This window comes from Trachymyrmex cornetzi, unplaced genomic scaffold (genome assembly GCF_001594075.2).
Source record: "Trachymyrmex cornetzi isolate Tcor2-1 unplaced genomic scaffold, Tcor1.1 scaffold726, whole genome shotgun sequence".
Taxonomy (NCBI): Eukaryota; Metazoa; Arthropoda; class Insecta; order Hymenoptera; family Formicidae; genus Trachymyrmex; species Trachymyrmex cornetzi.
In genome coordinates, this window is record NW_017300055.1 from 107063 (window position 1) to 115936 (window position 8874).

The 8874-nt window shown below is 34.8% G+C and overlaps 1 protein-coding gene across 3 annotated transcripts in view; it reads right to left on the reverse strand.

The window, feature by feature from the left end:
- The window catches only part of rho-5 (rhomboid-5), a 109323-nt gene extending 106234 nt beyond the window's left edge, over positions 1–3089 (reverse strand). For all 3 annotated transcript variants that reach the window (XM_018517871.1, XM_018517872.1, XM_018517870.1), the window contains exon 1: positions 3014–3089. The gene's annotated coding sequence lies outside the window, so the exon portion shown is untranslated. The remainder of the gene's footprint in view (positions 1–3013) is intronic.
- Positions 3090–8874: the final 5785 nt, after the last annotated feature.

Sequence of the window (8874 nt, forward strand, 5' to 3'; positions counted from 1 at the left end):
TATAATGTCCTTCAGGGTTATAATTCATATTTAAACTCTTTTCGAATATAGCATCAAATTAGCAAAATATTTGTAAGTAATGTTGCTATTGGCAAATTTGTAAAAATAGAGAGAGCTGGATGAATCGTCCTTGTCACTGGTCTTTATATTGTACCGGTACGATTTTCGCAAGTGACGCGAGTAATATGTGGAGATTACTATTATGATAAAAAAAGGACTTACAGTGATATAACTTACACTGATAATAATAAGCTTCATATATTTTGATATATTTAATATATTTTCTGATATTTAATAATATAAATAATATAAGAAACAGAGCATTTCCCGTCTGTCAACTAAAATTCAATTAGTTTTTATTTCATTTAATTAAGGAACTTTCAGCAAAAGTGATGCGGTAATAATTTTTAGGAACCCCTGTTTTCTCATCTCCAGGGTTCAAGAAAGACAAAAAGAATAACAGCACAATATCTAAAAATAAGAAAAAAATAATAAAACAATAGTATAACCGATAACGTAAAGTATACAAATATATATAATATATTAATATTATTATATGTATAATATGTAATGTATTATAATATGTTACATATTACAATAATATTGTAATATATGTTATAAATATGTAATGTACTATACATACATATTCATATATAATACATTATATAATATAATTAAATAAAAACGAAAAACGTTTCAAAAATTTACTATATCTATAATAAAATTTCAATATATTAAAGTTCCTAAGTGTGTATATACGGGAACATTTCAGAGAAGGGAGATTTTCCTTAAAATTAAGCCTCCGCGGATTTACCTATTCTAAAAGAAGATTCTCACCATCGTGCCAGCCGCTAGAAGGGAGGCAAGTGGGAGACAGAAACAGATGTGATGACGTGTGCATCGCGGGTGGTTTTCATTTTGCGAACTGAATATGATTTGCCGTACGAATGAGCATGTAGGTTAGCGCTTTCCTCAGGCTTTATGTACCAGTATATGGGGGTGAAATGGGGGCTGCAGGTTGCCACCGTACTGATTCCTGACCCTGTTTCGGCCCTGCTCTTTCACCTTCGCCACGCCCCCAGCCTCCGTTTCTCTTCTTAAGGAAAAATTCTAAAATTTACACTGCTGTTTGTTTCATAATGGAATGCCGTTTCAACGCTTTTTATTGAAAATCGTAATTCCTTTAATTGTTATTCTTTAAATATTTTTCTTCAAACTTTATAGTGATGAATGTATGTCTAATACTTACACCATTAAAGTGACATAATATATATAAAGAATTGTATATGAAACATTTTTTTAATAAAATTAAATTTATGATTGTATAATGTTAAATATTAATATTTTTTTCTGAGCAAATTTGAGTGAATTTTCTTTATTCAACAACGTTGAAAATACAATATTTAAAAAATATAGGTTAAAAAATTGTTTTTTATTTTTTCAAATAAAAAAATGGCTTCTATACGTAAAATATTATTTATGTTAAAACATTATTTAAGTTATTATATAGTATATTGACTCGTGTATAAAAATGTTGTTTTTATAAAAATATTTTAGAGAAATCTCTTTGTAAATAATACGTTATAATTACAAAAAGAATTTAAATTATTCACAATACATGATTTTATTATTATGAAATTCTTAAAATTAATTTGATTGTAGAATGATTATTTTACCGCAAATTATTTATTTGTCCTTTAATTTTATTCAAAGTAATTTATGATACGCGTAACATTAACAATTCAAAATATTAATCATTTTATTATTTGAACAAATTATATTTCTGTAATAAAAATACATAATTTCAATCATAGAAAAACATCCATAACTATGTTATTTTATTATTGTTCTTGCTGTTTGTTCCATAATAAAAATGCTGTTTATTAACCAAATATATTAATCAAAACACACAATAAAATATTTCGTACTTGTGTTAAAATCGGTCCTTATAAAAACTTTTGGGTTCAATTTTTAACAACTCCAAGTTTTAATTTAACATAATGTAATTATGTTATTTGAATATTTTGTGTTAAATTGATATTTAACATTTTTTAGTGTTAAAATAGTACGATTTATAAGTAAATAAACAAATAACATAAAAAATGCAGTTTTACGACTAAATTCCAAGATAAATGAATAAAAGGTATACATATGTGTTAATTTACCATATTAAATGTTAATATTACTATAAAGAAATACGTTTTCACAATTTGTTTCCAAATTGTGTTAAAGCATTACATTTCTTGTTTTTACATAATGTAAATATATTTATCCAGTGTAAAAATTAACACAAAAATTTGCATGTACTATTTGAGACACGTGAAATTTAACACAAATTTTCTAATTGTATAGAATTTTTTTCATTATATAGTTGAAAATTTAACACATTAAGTTTAACACATTTCATCTGCCCTAAACAATCCACTTAAATTTTGATGTAAATACAACACAAATATGTTAGGAAGTAACAAATATGTAAAAAATTAACACAAAAACGTAACACAATTTTTAAGCAATCATGTTCCTCATTAAAATTAACATATTTAATACATTACATTAACATGTTCCAATAAATTTAATATTTATGATATGCTAAATTTACACATTTTATTCACTTATTTTAGAATTTACGACATTTACGTTATAAAAAATATTGTTATTTATTCATTTATTCATAAATTATGTTGTTTTAACATTAAGAAATGTTCAATATCACCTTAGCACAAAATGACAATCACATTATATCAATTTATTCTCGAATATATTAAAAATTCGACACAAAATTTTAACAGGGACTTGGATCGTTTCTAGCGCAAATATAAAACGTTTTTTACTGTGAACAGAATGTAAATATTAAAAAAGTGACAAAAATTTTTCGTTGACACTTTTAGAATAAAATCCTTTTTATTGATTCAATTTTCTTATGTATTTTTTCTGTAAAGAAGACCCGTTCTCAATTAATCCCTACACACACTTATCCCGATGAGACAAAATGGCGTGATAGGATACTCACGTCTCGCGAAACGGAAGGTTCCGGCCACCACGCGTAATCCTTTGACGAGGAAAATCGGGGAAGCACTTTCTGAAGCACTAACAATTGACGCACCAATCGATTTCACTGACTTATACAAAACATCTAAAACTACTTGTCGGTCCTTTGCCGAAATCACTCGATCTCCATCGTTCTCGACGTCTATCAGTCTAATTTTGTGCCATGTCCTTAGAAGAGTAAATACATTTGACGACTTTTCCGCATGCGAACAAAATTCTTCAGATTTATCATCCTTCCATCAAGCTCCATCGATCATCACTCTTTGAGACTCCGATCCTTTAACAATCGTCCCTCTCCCACGAATTCTTCAAATCTCTCTGCATTTTTTCGTAGGAGATTTCTCTTTCTGATAGCATCCTAATCGTCAAAAAAATCCGTCACTTAAAATCATAGATAAATATCTACAGTTTTCATTATTACGAATTTATACATCGTAATTCTTTCCATTAATGGTGATATTTCTTAAACAAGGCCAATTCGCGATGTTCCTTGACAGACGGACGAATTTTCGAGAGAAGTAAAAATCAATGATTTACTTCGACATGCAGAAGACATTTTTCGTATCAACAAAATCTTCAGTTTTTCTCGGCGTTAAAAATTTACAATTTCGTTTAGGAAGGATTCTTTCTCCCAAACGAAGAAAATTCTATCGGAGCGAACAAAATTCACAATTGCTCTAAATACTTTTCTGCATAAAGGATACTTCTTCAGATTCACGGGGATTTTTTTAGATAATTTTTAATTTTCTGGAGCATACAGGTGGCATTTTTTAAATGATTCATATGTTTTTATATTCCCATTTTTTTTAATGGATCTTCAGTTTTCGTATCACGGAACGATATCTGTCACTTTCTTTGTAAAAGATATTAGCTCATCAAATTTTTCGGAAAATATGAATAAGAATATCTCCGTCGCGCCATTTCTCTTCTCCGAGCACAGATTCGTTTTCCTCCAATCTGCATACTTGTACGTTCTTTTTCTCAATATTAATCACATTAATTACATATTGATTATATTGAACACAGGGCAGCGGTACTTCTCTCTTTCGAAATCCTTAGTAACAGTCAATCTCGCGAAATATTTTCTCATCGAACGCAGGTACCACGTATTTTCTCGCTCAATACATGGATCCACGCCTTTCTGCTCCGTACAGCATTTCTCGATCTAAATATTAATTACACCGCGTAAGATCTTCATTCCCAGTATTTCTCTTCCTAAATCTAGTTTTCTCTTCTTGCCCGATATTCATCAACAAGTCCACCGATTCACAAAATCTGTTCGCACTGCTTCATAACTGCTTTCGTACACCCTTGAATTTGATATCACATTTATCTCCCTTCAGTGAACCGACCCAGTCTGTTTCACCTGCGCAATTTTTCCCGACAAATTCGCCAATTCGGTCAACACACATATGCGCGTCTCTGCACGATTTTCTTTGACAACTTCACCAATTCAACCCAGATCAATTATTGCCACCCTCAACATAGTTAGTTTCAAATATCTGGCCAACATTTCTTCACCATTAACACACGAATCTCCTTTGCCCGCATAATACTCCACCAGAAGTCCGCCAAGAGAGAGAAGAAAAAGGATAATCTATTCTTCATTAATTGATCCGCGCTTTTCCTTCTCCCATATGATATTCCTCGACAACTACCACGATCCACGAAATCTACCCGCGCACTCTCTCCCCTCACTCCCTCGACACGTTTCCCTTTCCTTATGTGTGTAGATCCACGTTTCTGTCCCCGCACAAAATACTGCGATGAATCCAGCAGAAATCTACAATCTCTGTTACCTTAATGTACAAATCCCTGCTTCTCTTGACAACAGTTAGTCACTCGACTGACATCAACGTACCACTTTTTCTCACTCCCGAAATCCGAACTCACGCCTTTTCTGCCTGCACGAATTTCCTTTACCGAGCAACCGCATTCGGCACCGCGTATACAATTATATCTCAAGAAACCAGGGAGCACGCTTTTTAACCGCGACACATAAAACTACGAGTCTCTGGGCGACGAGTGGAGGAGAAATTCGAACGGAAGCGACGCGGTAACCCAGTTTCCAGCGGGAGAGCCGCTCCTCCCGGCATGCAACACATAAAAATGGCTCCAGTTCTGTGGCATCGGGACGGTCATGACGTCCCGGAACGTCCCAGGACTTTTTCAACGATGCACCGGGACAGTAGGGCGATCCAGCTGATCTTTGTGCCAGTGACGTCGCGCGATACCGATTCCTCTCCGGAAACCACTCACTCTTTCCTCGGCGAAAAACGTCGAAACGGAAAAAAGGAGATTAAGAGAGAGGATAAGGAGGAATGAGAGGAAAAGAGAGAGATCATTCCGAAAGAGAATATCGCGGGCATCTCGACGCCTCCGTGAGGGATACAGAATAACCTCCGCGCACCCAAAATGGTGGACGGCACTCCCGAAGACCGACTTGCATTTTGCTCCGCCAGGCTCGATCCCGCTTGGTTCCGGTCCAGCAAACACCAGACTTCCGGCAATCCCCTCGACCCCCGCTCAAGTTCCTCCGGAAATACTGTACGCGCCCTCGTAACGGAACCGTCGGGCCTACCGTCCGTCCTAAACGACAAACGCAGCCCTCCGAAATGGACTTTCCGCACCGCTTCCGCTCTCGCGCGACACCACTTCGACACGCGCGGCGTTCGTTCGCGCGCGGCCGCGCGCTCACAACTTTCACGGCAACGCTCAGCGTCGAGCGCGTTCTTCCTGGTCGCCGTCGATCGCCCTCAGCGTCGTCGATGGACCCGTGGGGCTCGACAGCGTCGGCAGGATCCTCGCCGAGAGCATTCCAGGGAGGGTGGACCGCACACGCCGCGCCATCTGGCAATCTCGCGGCGAATGCAACCTCTTGTCATGGCTGCCAAACCAACCCCGAGTCAATAATAGGGCTAGAGGGTACGAATCTCGAGGCCGCGACGTTCACACAACGCCGCGGATAACAATATCATACTCCGCAGCACAGATATCGCGACTCGTAAAGACTCGTTCAAAGACGCCGAACATCTCGAGGTCTTTCTCACCTGTTCCTTTCTCTCTCTCTCTCTCTCTCTCTCTCTCTCCTCTCTTTCTCTTACTCTCTCCCTCCTATAGCGCCCCCGTTTCTTTTATCCTTTTTTCGCACGCGATCACAACGCGAGGCCAATCTCTCCCGAGGTGTTCGGGCGGCTGCGCGATTCGCACTGAGTGCACCACCGCATGGAAACCAAGAGGGTGCGATCAGTGATCAGGAGTGTGACTAGAGAAATTACATTGTATATAATTAATATTGTAACAATATTTCAACAATATTGTTCTCAATCGTTTTTGAATTCGATTTTTATAAAAAATAATTTTGTTATCGCGTGTAAAGAGAAAATAAAGAATGTCTAATTGAAATGTTCCTTTCCTATTTTAAGTAAACAAAAAAATTGTAAATTTTTAAACATTGTAATTTTTTTTTTATTTATCGATTTTGTACATAAATGGGATTTGCAGTAAAGTATTCCATACACACATAACTTCTAAAACTTTTAAATGTTTTCATTTAAATTAGACAGAAATAGATGTAATATGAAATAATAATAATTATGAGGAAACAATATAATTTTCTTTAAAGTGGAAATTAATGATTAATAATTTTTATTGTATATTGAATTAATTCTCGCATAGTATATATTTTCTAAAAATAGTAACGCATGTTTATATTTTTTTGTGTTTCAACGTAAAATTAAATTTGTAAACAAAAAGTTTATATAGAAATAATACTATTTATGGAAGGAGCAAGTTTGCCTCAATTATTTTGTAAGATTTAATTCAACAAAATGTATGAATCTTTTAGATTCAATATAAATACATATAATGTATCAAGTTCTTTTAAAAGTGGAACAGCTCTTTTAGAAAATTATTTTAAAATTAGAATTTTTAAGATTTAAATAAAATGGTGAATAATTTACGTAATTTTGACAACTATAATAATTAAAATTTTAATAGTCTTGATAATTTAAGTGAGGTCTGAAATAATTATAATTCCGTTACTTTCAACGACAGCTTGAGCAATTTTTTAAAAGTAGAAGCTATATATTTTCTATATGTTTTTACAACATAGCGTCCAACAATTTCGCCGTTAAATACACCCCTATCGAAGTCGCACGAGAATTGCCGGAAGTACGCGATGTCCGTAGTAAACGATGCTTTCGTGGAGGCGTCGCGCTGTTTTGGGAACTTCTCGAGGTATCAAGGGTAGAGGGAAACAGAAGGGTAGAAAAGAGAACGATGGAGATGAGAACGAAGGTTAGTAAACGGAAGCGCGCGAAAGTTATTTTACCACTGGAATTGAATCTAAATAAATCGGAGAGCACGAGGAGAAGATAGTTTTGAATATGTGAAATATAAAATTCTAAAAATTTGATACACACAGACGATTTACGTGTCATTGACACATCACTGCATCAATGACTGTATTCCAAAATTTATTGCCAGTACTGAAAGTCTATAGTTTACGTCACGTGTACTACAGACTTTCAGTACTAGCAGTAAATTTTGGAACACAGCCCATATCTCACTTACGCACGCCACACATACATATAAATTTTCGTATAACAATTGCATTTTAATTAGACGTCTAAGTCCAATTTTAAGAACTTCATACTGTTTCTTTATGCAAACTACTAGTCTGTGGACTATGATTTCATAAGTACAGATTACACAGCTTTTATACAAAGCAAATGTTGTCACGATGTGACAGCTCTAGAGCACCATATATTAAACTAAGAAGTGATAAAGAAAATCTCAATTCGAAATTTTTTGTTGTCTCAGCATATACTCCATTTCACAGACATGTAATAATGCGTATTCTTTAATTCTGAAAAAAGATTTTCCCATTAGTAAAAGAGAAAAAGTAATTGTTATACAAAAATTATATGATTTAGTCGGTAATACAGGCGACTTTAAGAGATCCTAAAAATTGGGAGGTGTTACAGTAGACTATACTAAAATAAAAAAAAAGTTAGAGAGAGAGAGAGAGAGAGAGAGAGAGAAACTTAATTATTTTTAATTCGATTTCCATTAAAAAAAATTTAATGTAATCTTGGCCACCCAAAGTCGAACTGATAAGATCAATAAATAGATTTTTTAAACAACTTTTGTCAAACATTTTTCTAAAAGATACATACCAAGATATTCAACCGTTTCGGAACTTTTACATCTCACTGCATATTTCATTATATATTCTAGATATATTCTGCTATACCTACATGTAATTTACGTAATGCTTTTCTTTTATGCCAAAACGGGATAAAGCAGAAATTTCAAGAGAAACAAAGTTTACCTCATCCCCTTGCCTGGAACACTATTGTCAAATCTATTCGAAAGTTATTTTAATTTAATTTGGACATTTCGTATTTTCTTCTCCAAAAGTCACCCAGAAATTCCTCCAAACTTTTTCTCCCAAAAAAATCTCCAAATCTGATAGAAATTCTACTAAATTAGCAATACTAGGTCCTAGAAGTATCCGACTTTCTATGTGAAGCAAGGCCCACTTGACCTTCCTCCCTCCTCCCTCAGCCTCTCGCCCGTCTAGGAGTGTCCGATCTTCTATACGAAACGAGATTCATCGCCCATCCCCAGAGAATCTCATAGGAAGAGAGTGGCTAATTGCATCACGTGACTCCTCTGATTGGACATGGGCATCAAAGCTCCATAGGCATGGAAGAGATTGGAGAGAACTTGTCACGTGACCCCTGTCATTGAGTGGGCATTCACGTGATGTAATTTGCCACTCTCTCTCTCTCTCTCTCTCTCTCTCTCTCTCTCTCT